Raw genomic sequence first — 13242 nt, 5'->3', positions numbered from 1 at the left:
CAACCCCCCCCCCCCCCACACACACACGTTAAACAAGATACTGGATGAACTTTAGCCTCCCTCTTGCGGTTTAAAAACCTACCCAAAGAAACTGAATTTGGACAGCATGTACAAGTTTTTTATGTTCTGATGGCCAATACCTTGGATTTGTTTTTAGTTATATTTGGAGCTTGAGCCTCTGGTCTGATGCCTATTGTGTCATTGTGCATTGCTTTTAAGAATCTCTCAGTGATTTTAGATAGATGAATGCAGAGATGGTTGTAGTAATTTTATTTAGAATATTTTGCAGCAGGAAAAGGCTGTTCATTGGCTTACAAAAATATTCCTTAACTTGCTCTTTAAAGCCAGCTTTTGATCTCCTAGTTGCCCTAACTTGTCTTGTATGCACAATCTCAGTATTTCTCATTTGCTGAACAGGTGAGTTACATTTATATTTATGTTGCCTTAGTTTGGTCATGCGATTGCACTGTTACATTAATGTTGAGGACTTGCTGTTATGACAGTAATTTAGAAACATGCAGACACAAAAATCCATGTGTTTTGTTCACAGCTTTGCCTTCGCTTTACTGTCTCAGGCTTTGCCCCACGTGTGGGTGTATATGTGTAATATATGTAATTATATTGTTGCTTTCTCTTCCCTATTACTTTTTGCATGTTCTATTGATTTGTGCCACATAAGAGACACGTTTCATTTGTCAGACTTCCCACCCACTGTTTGAGGCTAGAGCTTTCCAAATGATTTAGTTTCCTGAGCGTATTTGCTCAAATAGCCATGTGTTACTTCAGGCTTGCTTGTACCCCTTTTGTGGTGCCTTCCTGTGAATATTAAAACAATTCAGTTTTACTTGCACACATGCTATTGGGCAGTGAACTTTAAGCTCATGACTCAAATATTTGCACAAGAAGATGGGACACTGCTTGACACAGCTTAGGGAGAGAGATTCAAAGATCCTTCACTGAAACCCTGGCATAGAGGCAGTTAAATGAGCCAAACAAGGATGTGGCCCTCCCTTCACAACTGTGTCTGTATGGATTTCACAAGAGAGAATTAAACTAATTTTCACCTCACCAATAAATCGTACAATCGACAAATTCATTTAGAAATGTTGTCTTGTCCAATGCCTTTGTGGAAAAGGAAAAGATTTAAACATTAGGGAACTTTGGAAATACTCTTTTGACTGCTACTGCTACTTGAGAGATTCAAAAACCCAGTGGTTTCTTGTTAGAAGAATTACATTTCTCTGATCAGGGAACAAAAGCAATACCACATGACTTGTGTGATTAATCACACGTAACCAAAACAGCTTGAATTTCAAATATAGTCTAACACAGTGTGGGAAAACTTTTTAGCCTGAGGGCTACATCAGGGTATGGAAATTGTATGGCGGGCCATGAATGCTCATGAAATTGGGGGTAGGGGTGCCGGAGGGGGTGAGGGTTCTAGCTGGGGGTGTGGGCTCTGGGGTGGGGCCAGAAATGAAGAGTTCAGGATATTGGAGGAGGCTCCAGGTTGGGAGGCAGGGGAGGGCTGTGGGTGGGGATGAGGGGTTTGGGGTGCAGGAGGGGGCTCCAGGCTGGGACTGAGGGGTTTGGAGGGTGGGAGGGGGATCAGGGCTGGGGCAGGGGGTTGGGGTATGGTGGAGGGGTATGAAGGGTCCGGCTGGGGGTGCAGGTTCTAGGGTGAGGCTGGGGTTGAGGGGCTTGGGGTACAAGTGAGGGCTCTGGGCTAGGATCGAGTGGTTCAAAGGACAGGAGGGGGATCAGGGCTGTGGCAGGGGATTGGGCCGTGGTTGGGGGGCTCAGGGGTGCAGGCTCCTGGAGGTGCTTACCACAAGCAGCTCTCAGAAGCGTGTCCCCGCTCCGACTCCAAGGCACGGCCAGGAGGCTCTGTGTGCTGCCCCGTCCTCAGGCAGCACCCCTGCAGCTCCTTTTGGTCATGAACCACAGCCAATGGGAGCTGTGGGGGCGGCGCCTGTGGACGGGGCAGCATGCGGGGCAGCCTGGCCACACCTCCACCTCGTAGGAGCCGGAGCAGGGTCATGCTGGCTGCTTCTTGGGAGCCGTGCGGAGCGGGACAAGCCCCTGACACCCTCCCTCCCCCAGTTGGAGCGCTGGAGCGGGGCAAACTTCTGACCCTGCTCCCAGGCGGGAGCTGAGGGGTGGATTAAATGGTTTGACGGGCCGGATGTGGCCCAGGGGGCGTAGTTTGCCCACCCCTGGTCTAACACTTGAAATAAACTGTATGAAGTCTCAGTACTGCCAACCCCAAGCATTAAAAAAAAAAAAAAAAACATGAAGCAGTCCCTTCCCTTCTCCGTTCCTCCCCCTGCCACCCCCCCCAAAAAGCCCCAGCAACATATGTTGATTAAATATCATGAGATTAAACAAAAAGTTAGGGTTCTTTTTATTTGCCTTCTGTTTTTTTACATTCGTAAGATTTACGTTTTTTTAAGCTTTTCTTCAGAGCCATGATATCTAGAAACTTACTTCCTTAACAAAACCAAACCAAACCCCAAACAAACAAAAAACCAAACACTCGCTCCAAGATTCTCCCAGGATTCCAGGAGCTGGTGCTTAAAGAAGAACAACTAATATTGCAAGGCTTGTGATAATATCAGGAGGATTGGCAATGTTGAAATCAATCTGAAGAATTAAACAAACCAGCACCTACCCGCACTAAAAAAACCCAACACTCAACCCCTCCCACCCCCACAACCAACCAACACAGCAGTCTCCCCACCCCTCAAAAAAAATTAAAATGAAAATCCTTGTGTTTGAATTTGGAATACTGCTTAATTGATTTTTAAGGGAGGGGAGGGATAGCTCAGTGGTTTGAGCATTGGCCTGCTAAACCCAGGGTTGTGAGCTCAATCCTTGAGGAGGCCACTTAAGGATCTGGGGCAAAATCAGTACTTGGTCCTGCTAGTGAAGGCAGGGGGCTGGACTCGATGACCTTTCAAGGTCCCTTCCAGTTCTAGGAGATGGGATATCTCCATTAATTTAATTTAAATTTTCATTTCTGCTGCTCTATCGACAGAGATTCTTGGAATACAATGCAATTTGCTCTTATCTACCTCCTTTTATCTGGTGCATCCTTAAGGCATTTTTTGGTTCATAAATAAATCCGCATCCAAAGCAAAACCCTACTGAACTGCAGAAACCACAGAAAATAAATATCTTCAATTTAGGCTTTTAAAAGCACAGCTTATATTGCCCCTCCAAGAAGCCAAAACATGCCACATTTTAAACATCTTCCTTTATCTAGGGTTTGCCAGGCGTTCTCCAGAGCAACTTTGCTAGATGCCATGCAGAGCTCAGGAAAAAAAAAAAAATAGATACCCAGGATCTAAGTAATGGTTCCATGCTACTTATGGCGATTTACTTAATTAATATTTTATTTTTGTTTGATTTTTATTCCTTGAAATTTGCCAAGTAATATCTCAATATTTCAGTTGCATCCAGACATAGCTGCAGATGACAACTAGCAGGTAGTTTTTCCCTGGGAAAGCTGTCCAACTGGAGAAGCTCTTTTTGGCAGAAAAAATCAAGTACTTGGCTCCAGCAGTCAATGGGATGACATTTAAATCTCCTCTCCTCCCCCCCCCCCCCCAAAGGAATGGTAATGGGAATGCCAACCTTTGCTTTCTGTCACTATTGCAGTGTATCACTTCTAAGCAGCAAATGCTACCCTAAGTGACCCAGCTTCAAAGTCATTCTATACATTTTTACAAATTTTACAGTGATTTCAGTGAAATGTCATATGCAGTATTTAACATAGACTTTTCTAGACCTGAGTGAGGATTTGCTATCTTTAATCCATTGGCTAGTAGTGCAGATAGTAATAGGCAAATTTGGGGTGTATTTTCAGTGTTTAGGTTTTTCTTTGTAGAGTTTCCAGTCATGTGAGATGCCAAACATGTATCTTAAAATAATTATTATGTCATGTGACTGGTATAGCCTGAAAAGAGCTGTCTTAAATAATGTGTATAAATTACATTTATCATCCTCCTTTAGCTGGTAAAGTTCAATTTTCAGGATTGGATTTTAAGCTGTAGGCAGAAATGCTGGAAAATACATTCTCTCCCCCCCCCCCCGATATCCTTTACCATTTCAGTTTTTCCCTAGGGACTAGGTTGTATGTGGATTCTTTCTCTATTTAGATGCTTCATTTAGGTCTCTTCCTCCCCCCCCCACCAGCTTAGAAGTGGAAAAGCTCTGTTAAGGCATATAGCCCTTTCCCTCGCTAATGTGAGAATGTTCCCTATAATCCAGTTTCAAATGAGACAAAGCCAGGATACCCTCAGCAGCTCTCTCTATTTTACTCCCTTTATGACTTATTTTACTCCCTTTTGTTATTTCACAGTACACACATCCTCTTTGGAATGGTACAGTACTTGTGGCTAGTCATAACTGGACTATTTGTGTAGGTTTGTCTTTGGGTAGAAAGGAATATGAAGTTTTTTTATATGACTTTCACAGAGTCTGTGTAGTGAGACATAAGAGAAAGACGTTATGATCTCTTGTTCCTGAAGTTTCAGACTGATTCTGCAAAATCTCCTGGTTTTGTACATTTTAGAAATCTTCTTTGATGTGTTTCAGTGTTCCAGAAAAAGAAAATATTTCTCAAAGGGAACACTTTTTTCCCTTTTAAATTCTACATTATATGGCGTGATAGTGGTGAGAGCAAAATTTCCGTTGACTTCAGTGGGACCAGGATTCAGCTGTAGTTGCCGGAGTCTCTGCCTTATGGGTATGGGAATCATTTCTCCCTCCCTATGCAAGTGGAGGATGAAGGGAATTCCAGAACTGCTGGAAGGGGAAACCCTAAATTCAGTGGATTGTTGTGTGGAGGGAAGCTGAAAGGCACAAGTGTTTGGGGGGGGGGGTGAAAGGTGCTTACTGCTACAAAAGAGTGAGCAGGGAATATTTTTGGAATGCAGCAAAATAATCAGAGATCCCATTATTCTATCTACAGTTCCCCCCCCCCCCCCCAAATCCACAGTTTCATCCTCCCAGCTACTCTTTTCTCCCTCTCCTCCTATTCCTCTACCACCCAATCTGTTGATAACTGTGAATGATTCAGTTAAATAGGGCTTCCCAAATGGCTGTTTAATTTTCTCTTCTGACCCCCTGTAGTTTTTGTGGCAGCCTGTGTATCATTTCTCAGACACAAACATACACTCTCCTTCTTGTCACACTACTTGCCTTGCAATTCTACCCCAGCTGATTGCAGCACCCACTTGTGCTACCTGCTCACCCCCCGGTCCTCCATATTGCAGATTTAGGTGGACAGAGAAGGGATGTGCCCCTGTTCCATGGGCAGTGTGCCCTCATATAATAAATCTGAATGTTCTATGTTTTTAGTTGCACAACCCCCAGAGATGCTGCGTAGAAAAACGAGACGGTGACGCAACAACCATCACTCAGTATTTTCAAATAACCTGTAAGAAAAATAACTCTATCCATCGGCCCCAGACACAGCACACCCCGGTGAGGGATCCCTGTTGCTCAAGTAAATTAAAAAAGCTAGGAAGCTCCCTCTGCAACTTTCCTAAATTGCAGCCATCTCGTTCCTAATCTATGCAGCTACTCAATAGGCTGAAAGCACTGAAGATGGAACTTGAGAGAAACTGTTTGTGGCACAAACTAATCCATAAAATAATTTTATTTTGTCTATACACTGATGGGTTCTTGGTTTACAGGATCCTCTGAGGAAAAGATTTAGGAAACATCATGGATAGCACAATTGATGATGTGCAGTGGCAATTAAAAGATTAAAATAGATGTTGGGGTACACTAATAAAGGAATAGAAGATAGTACAGAACACATTGTGAAAATGGGGTGCTCTCATTTGTTTTCTGTTTTGTTTGGTGACCCTTAAAATATAGCCGAGATTGAAGAGGTCCATGAAGGGCAATGCAATAGTTACAAGAAGAAATTTAGATATGAGGTGAGAATCGTATAAACTAGGGTGATTTAGCCTTGAAAGGAGAAGCATAATGGAGATTTATGTGAGGTGTTTAAGAATATAGTAAAAATAGATCATTCCTCCTTTAACAATGTAACCGAATCAGAGATCACTTGATGAATTAATAGTAGGTAGATATAAATCCAATAAGAGAAAATATTTTAAATCCAGCAATGATTTCCGCAGGATGAATTCATACGTTCTTTATAAAGCACTGGACTAGGCATCAGGAAAGTTGGATTCTGTTGTTGGCACTGCCACATTTCATGTGACCCTGGGCCAGGCACTCAACCTTTTTGCTTCAGTTTCCCTGTCTCTAATGAGCAATGGGAAATGATCAAATATGTTTTCTCATCTTGCGTTGGGGTTGTGAGGCTCAATTAATGTGTGTAAAATGCTCTGCGATGCTGTCACATAAGATGCTGTAGAGATACCAGATAGTAGCTGTAACACTAGTAATGTCAGCATATTGGTAATTCTGTGTTGAAACTCTCAGTAATGATGTACGCACCCAAATCTTGCAAGAAGGGAATCTGGACTACAGTACAAATTCTCCAAAGAAAGAAAATTAAAAGGTGAGGAAAAATTCCTCACCTCTCCCTGATATTCTGTACCAGTCAAGAGGCTTGGGACCTCCCAAAGCAGTTAATCATTTCAGTCTGATCTGACTATCATTCAGCTATTCTCTGCACCACCCTTAAAAGTCTCTGTAAAAGCTTCCACACATCTATTTCATAACTTTTAGCAAGATGTGGGCTGAAGCCCAGGAGATATTCTTCCAAATCAATATTAAAAAGGCATCTCCTCTTTTTGCCCAGGAAGAGCCTGCTGACTAGGTAAAGTGATTGTTAAAAGATACTGATGCTCCCTTTTCTGCTGCAGTGTAATTTCTCTGGTCAGTTCCCTAAGCCATCAAGGACTCTAAGAGAGGAGCCATGACAACATTTGGTACCAGGTTCAAGTCCTGTGTTGGAACTAAAGAATTAGCTACCAGTCCCAATTTATATCAACTGGCTTTAGGAACTAGGAAGCATTAGAGTACGGGCTTTTCAAGACTATACCCATTGAGCCTGTCAGCTGCTACTTGAACTCAAATGTAACAAGCTTTCAGGCCCAAGACTAGACTAACTTGCTGGAAATCCAGTATGACTGGCATCCTGGCTTCATTGTGCTCCATCCTCACTCTGTCCCATGAACTCAGTCTCCAAATCCTACAGTGCATCTTGGCTGTCAATGGCTTCTTTGGCTGTATCAAAATAGAAAGCTTTCTTTGAAAGTCTCTTCAGGCTTGTGCATTTAACAAGGCCAAGACTGCAAGCTTTGCTGCCTCCTTATGAAGTACTAAATCAACTGATGTATAAATATAGAGAAGAGTAAAGAGTAATATCAAACTATTTATTAAATCAAGGATTATTCAGTACCTGTGGTGTCCCAGGAACTCAGAATCTCTCAGATTATTATTATTTCACTCTTTTTGGTCAGGATTTGTCTCTCCAGACTCGATGATTTGTTTGTAAATTTGTAAATACAAACTGGTGAATATTGCAGCATAGCATGTGGCCCATCTGGCATTTGGGGGAATTGAATTGCCCATATGCTACTCCCCCCCCCCATGTAACAGGTTTTGTATTTTAATAATTGTGAAATATTTGATCCTGAAATATTTTTAAGGATGTCTTTTTTTTTTTTTTTTCAGTAAAAATGAATGGGTGCTGCAAGTTTATCATTCAATTCACTAGGTCGTTTTTGAAGCAGGTTATCTGCTCTAGCAAATACAGTGCTTGGAAGGGATTTGTTAACATGCTTGGTTTATTAATCCAAGTTTAATACAGTACCAGATACAATTGCCTTTAAAGGGCTCTAGACAATTGATGGAGGCAAAATCTGACCCTCATGAAGGAAAAGAGCCATTCTGGAAAACCTTTCTTGAGATAATCAAATACCTTCTGATTTAGGGTAATGAGTTATATGGAAGACAGAACAAAAATCCCCAATACCACTTCATTTTAATACACGTGTTTAGGAAAGTGTGCAAATTAGAGTAGGTCAAGTTATACTTATGTATATGTGTATAGCCTGTAATTATAAAAGTATTTTGAAAATTGCAAAAACAAACAACCCCCTTCCCCAGTCCTACATCAATGTATTAATAATGTATTCATATGCTTTAAAAGCCATAAATTCCTTATGTTCCATATGATAAACCACAAACAATATCAAAATATGTCACGTAAATTGAATATCCAAAAATCAAACTAGGGTGGATGCCTACCAGTGCGTAGTACTCTGCACAACATTTATAATGGGAAATTTTTGACCAATGACTCCAGAGAAGATCATTTCTCTTTTTATATATAAAAAAGTGCTATGGGATGTGTAAGGTCCACACAAAGCAAATGAGACCTCTGTTTTTCAGGAGTTATGTAAAAGGCACCCTCCAAATGCCATAGATCGAGAAACCTCTTGTTCCAGTGAGCCATCATTTTCTTAAGAAAACTCTTGCAGCTCTTTTATTGAAATTCAAAGATGTTGTCTTGCAGTATTTTGGCAAGAGGAGATATTCGTGCCCCTGTTGCTCCTGAACTCTAACAAGAAATGTGGGTATTTGGAACAGCTTGCTGTACTACATCACTGTCCTGGGATTCTTTGAGGGGCATAAGCCTTAAGAATTAATTGAGGCTGCTCTGGCATTGCCTATTACAAATGTGTTTTTATGTACAAGTAACTGAGAAATGGAAAAAATAGATTGGCTCGTCTAATGCTCATTGTGTGTGTGTTTGTGCCTAATTCATTGGCGAGATTGTTCAAGAATGTTATCAATCCATGTGCAATGATTGCACCATAACGATTCTGAAGCTGGTGCCTGCAGGGCCCTTCTGTCATCTGCTGTGTAAGGACTGAGGGCAGCTCTCATCTGGTCAGTTGACTCCTTTGGAAGCTTTGCTGAGTTTTTCTTTGGCGAATTAGTGAGGCATATTCTTTTGGATTTTCCATTGGGGGAGGGGGGGAGAAGATGGGCACAGTTTAGGTGTGAACGTTTCTCTCTTTTTGCAACTCCGTGGTGTCTCTCAGAGGTGTATTGCTGTACTACTGTAGGTATATCCTAAACCCTAGCAGCTGAGCCCTATAAATGGGGAACTGTATGCCACTGAACTGTGCAAAATTCAGATTTACACAGAATGCAAATACAGCAAGATATGAGTCCTTTCTTTGCAGAATGTTTTCATTGTTTCATACAATATATTTAAAATAAAGGGGTTATAGAATAGTACAGGTATGTAGCGGAAATGTTTTGATTTTTAATTTGACTTTGAGCACTGACAAATTTTATTTGAATTGTCAATTACTCAATAGCTTTCCTCACCACATTTCCTTCCTTACCAAATACAGTGTTCCAAGTGGCTCAGTCCATTTTATTGGACAGAGGCGATACTTGAAAGAAAAATCTTAAAGTACAGCTATTAGTATGTTCTGACAAAACTAATAATTGTTCAACTGGTGCTTGGATTACTGGGAACTTCTCCTTCCCTGGGGGACCTATGACTGGCCAACACTTCCCAAAAGATAGCCAACAGTGTCCATAGAGTTCAAGGATAGGCTGTAAAAAAATTAATGGAGATAGCCTATCTCCTAGAACTGGAAGGGACCCTGAAAGGTCATTGAGTCCAGCCCCCTGTTTTCACTAGCAGGACCAAGTACTGATTTTGCCCCAGATCCCTAAGTGGCCCCCCTCAAGGATTGAACTCACAACCCTGGGTTTAGCAGGCCAATGCTCAAACCACCAAGCTATCCCTCCCTGTACAGTGGTACTGCAGCCACAAGGCAGTCTATTCCCTCAGGTGTCCTACAAAAAGCCCAGCAGAGCAGAAAGCTGCCCTCCCTACCAGAAACCTCAAGGGAGATCAGATGTGGGATCCACTGTATGTCCCTGTCTTGTGTGAACCACCTGCAGCACAGCAAATCAAGCTGGCACAGGGAGGTATAGCTCTGGAACATCCCTGCACCAGTGGTAATGAATTGGGCCTATGAAGTGCATATATTTATAACTAGTACAACAACAAAAAACTACATTAAAGAACCTTCAAAGTCCAGCACTCAAAAGTCACTTCCGCTGGTGTGTAATTTCAGTGGAGTTCTCCTGTCTTACATCAGGGTGAGATCAGATGCTTTAATTGTGGATATTGTTCCAAAGTGTGTGTGCCTGGCTTTTTGCTAGTTTTGTCCAGAGCTATAGGTGGCAATAAATTCAAATTAAACATGCTGAAGCTGCCTTATTGATAGCAACTTCTGATAAATAACGCATACCAACCGCTGAGACTGAGTGGCATATCCCAACATCTTCATAATCAATCATTTGTCTTCTTTCCATGGTGGTTGTGCAAGAATGTGGAAATATGTTCAGTTGTTGTGGCAACCTGCTCATTTACCAGCCCTGATCCATCATAACTGCTCTCTCTTAAGGAGAAAAAAATGCATGGTGAAGCAGAACCACACTTTTAGTGAGATACTTGAATTAAATTTTTGAATTTGGAAATGTCACTAATTGGGCAGGTGGTTATTTATTTCTGTATTTGTATCATTGTGGCATCTAGGCATCCTAGTCCACAGCACAAAAAGTGGTACCTGCCCCAAAGAGCTTACAATTCTAATTATAAAACAAGGCAGAGAGATAGAGACAGAGGAATACAGGGAAACAATGAGGCAGTATTGGTCAGCATGGTAGGCAGGGGTCTCTGCACATAAGCAATCTCGCTGATGTCACGTTTCCTTTAGGCTTCACCTCAAAGGAGAGTTTTAAGGAGGGTTTTGAAAGAGGATATTGAGTTAGTTTGGAAGATGTTTATGGGGAGCTTCTCCTAATTAGGAGGGGCAGCATGGGAATAAGCACAAGGTGCTTATATGAAAATTTAACATGTGGATGATGAAGGCTATGACTTCATTTTAAATGTTTACTTCTCTGTGTTCCTTTCCCTCTTAACCCACCTACTAGTTTCCCAGTCTCGTGATTTAGTTTAAAATATTTATATGGACAAGTTGCTTCAGATTAATGCCATACACCAAGCCAGACTTTTCACTTTGGGATGGACTTCTAAAACAAATGTTCGTTCATCTGTTTTCTCCGAACTCAATTTACTGCTGATCGGGCTTAGGTCAGACTTGTGATAGTGGAGTTTAAGGATTTAGGGATGGGTTAGTGAGAGAATTATTTGAGATATCCTCAAACTATGGGAGACAGACTCATTTTACGTAAACAAAGTATATGTTTGGAGGTTCTTTTTAGGCCCACTTAGCCTCCTGCTGTAAAAATGGAGGCCCAACTGCTTGTTTCTTTCAGCTTTAGCAATCAGTTGACCCTGAGATCAGTTTAGATTTTTATGGCTGTCTTCACAAGAAACTTACAGTAGAACCTCAAAGCTATGACCACCTCAGGAATGGAGGTTGTTCATAACTCTGAAATGTTCATAACTCTGAACAAATGTTATGGCTGTTCTTTCAAAAGTTTACAATTGAACATTGACTTAATACAGCTTTGAAACTTTACTATATAGCAAAAAAAAAAATGCTGCTTTCCCTTTATTTGTTCAGTAGTTTACATTTAACACAGTACTGTACTATATTTGCTGCTGCTTCTTCTCCTCCTCCTCTTGTCTCTGCTGCTGCCTGACTGTGTACTTCCAGTTCCAAATGAGGTGTGTGATTGACCGGTCAGTTTGTAACTCTGGTGTTCGTAACTCTGAGGTTCTACTGTAATTTTTGTTTCAAAGTGAGAGCTGAGATTCTCCTTACTTTTATAATTCTCTGAAATCAGGGAGCTTCACTGCGATAAGCCCCATGGTTAACACTGACGGTACTTCACTGGCATTGTATTTGTATTCCCTTCTCCCCACTCTCTGCCATTTACCTAATTGTGCTAAATGTCACAATCTCAGACATCTAGCCTGGTGCTCTTCCTGATCCCAATTTAGTATTACATAACAGCACTACTTATTTAGACTTATAATAATCCAGAATCACTTAGTGCATAAACAGAACATTGAAGCTGTAATCGAAGCAGAACGCTTCAGAATGACAGTAAAAGACTCTAATGGACTCCAAAGTTGAGGATCTCTTGCTAGGGATTTAACACCATTAATTTGGGCTTGAATAGGGACTGGGAGTGGCTGGCTCACTACAAAAGCAATTTCCCCTCTCTTAGTATTGACACTTCCTCATCAATTATTGGGAGTGGACCACATCCACCCTGATTGAATTGGCCCTGTCAACACAGGTTCTCCACGTGTAAGGTAACTCCCTTCTCTTCATGTGTCAGCATATTACAGATGCCTGCATCTGTAATTTTCACTCCATGCATCTGAAGAAGTCGGTTTTTTACCCACAAAAGCTTATGCCCAAAAAATCAGTTACTCTTTAAGGTGCCACCGGACGCCTCGTTGTTTTTGTGGATACAGACTAACACGGCTACCCCTCTGATTCTTGTTAGGGATGTCCGGCCAGCAGTACCCTCCCCTTTAATCAGAGGACTTGGGGGACTGAGCAACTTACCATGGAATCACAAATAGATGTGATCTCTAAGTTAGAAAAGGCCCAAACTCTTGAGGGTTTTACAAATCAAACCCTCTACTCTAAGCTACTTGCAGAAATTGGGATTGGTAGATGTTGTAATGATGTTTTCCTCTAAGATCACTGTTTTGTAACTTGAAAATCCCAGCATTCGTGGGGTTTAGTCCAAGGCACACGCTCTTTGAATGTGTAGCAGGTGGCTGGAGTGCTGCTAATACAAGAATATTCATTCCATATCTTTGAGTGGGCCAGGATTTACTTCCACAAGATACTACAGAAGCCAGAACAGATTTTTGGGTAATCAGGGCAACTTGTTCCCTGAGGAAAATACTGCTTAGTGGGTAGGCTGCCATGTCCTGTCCTAGCTATAATTTCCAGTTCTTAAGGTGTAGCTCCATGTCAAATCCTTTTTTTCCCCCTCTTAAAGGAGATCCTTCATAAGGGAGCTGAACTAACAGTCCTGAGATCAAGGTCACTTTATTCACAGAACAGGGCAGGAGTGCACAAGTTCATCAGAATTGTCCTATCAGTCTGTGCCTCATCTAAACCTGCTGCTTCGAGGAGTGAGAAGAGTTTGGTCCATATGTCCCTTTAATCCTTTTTTCCCCTCTGTTGCCAGTTGTATGTTTGGCTCGATTGTTTTTGTGATCATATCTGCCCATTGAATACTGGTCTGAGCTCTTCTATTCAGCTGTTATGAGTCAGCAATGTT

The 13242-nt window shown here is 41.7% G+C and overlaps 1 protein-coding gene across 6 annotated transcripts in view; it reads left to right on the top strand.

Annotated features, from left to right (window-relative positions):
* The window catches only part of FRMPD4 (FERM and PDZ domain containing 4), a 504114-nt gene that overhangs the window by 121718 nt on the left and 369154 nt on the right, over window positions 1-13242 (top strand). The gene's annotated exons all lie outside the window — the stretch shown is intronic.

The sequence above is a fragment of the Chrysemys picta genome, chromosome 1 (genome assembly GCF_011386835.1).
Source record: "Chrysemys picta bellii isolate R12L10 chromosome 1, ASM1138683v2, whole genome shotgun sequence".
In the NCBI taxonomy this organism is placed as follows: domain Eukaryota; kingdom Metazoa; phylum Chordata; order Testudines; family Emydidae; genus Chrysemys; species Chrysemys picta.
Note: the sequence above shows the minus strand (reverse complement) of the source record. Positions and strands in the feature narration are given on the sequence as shown.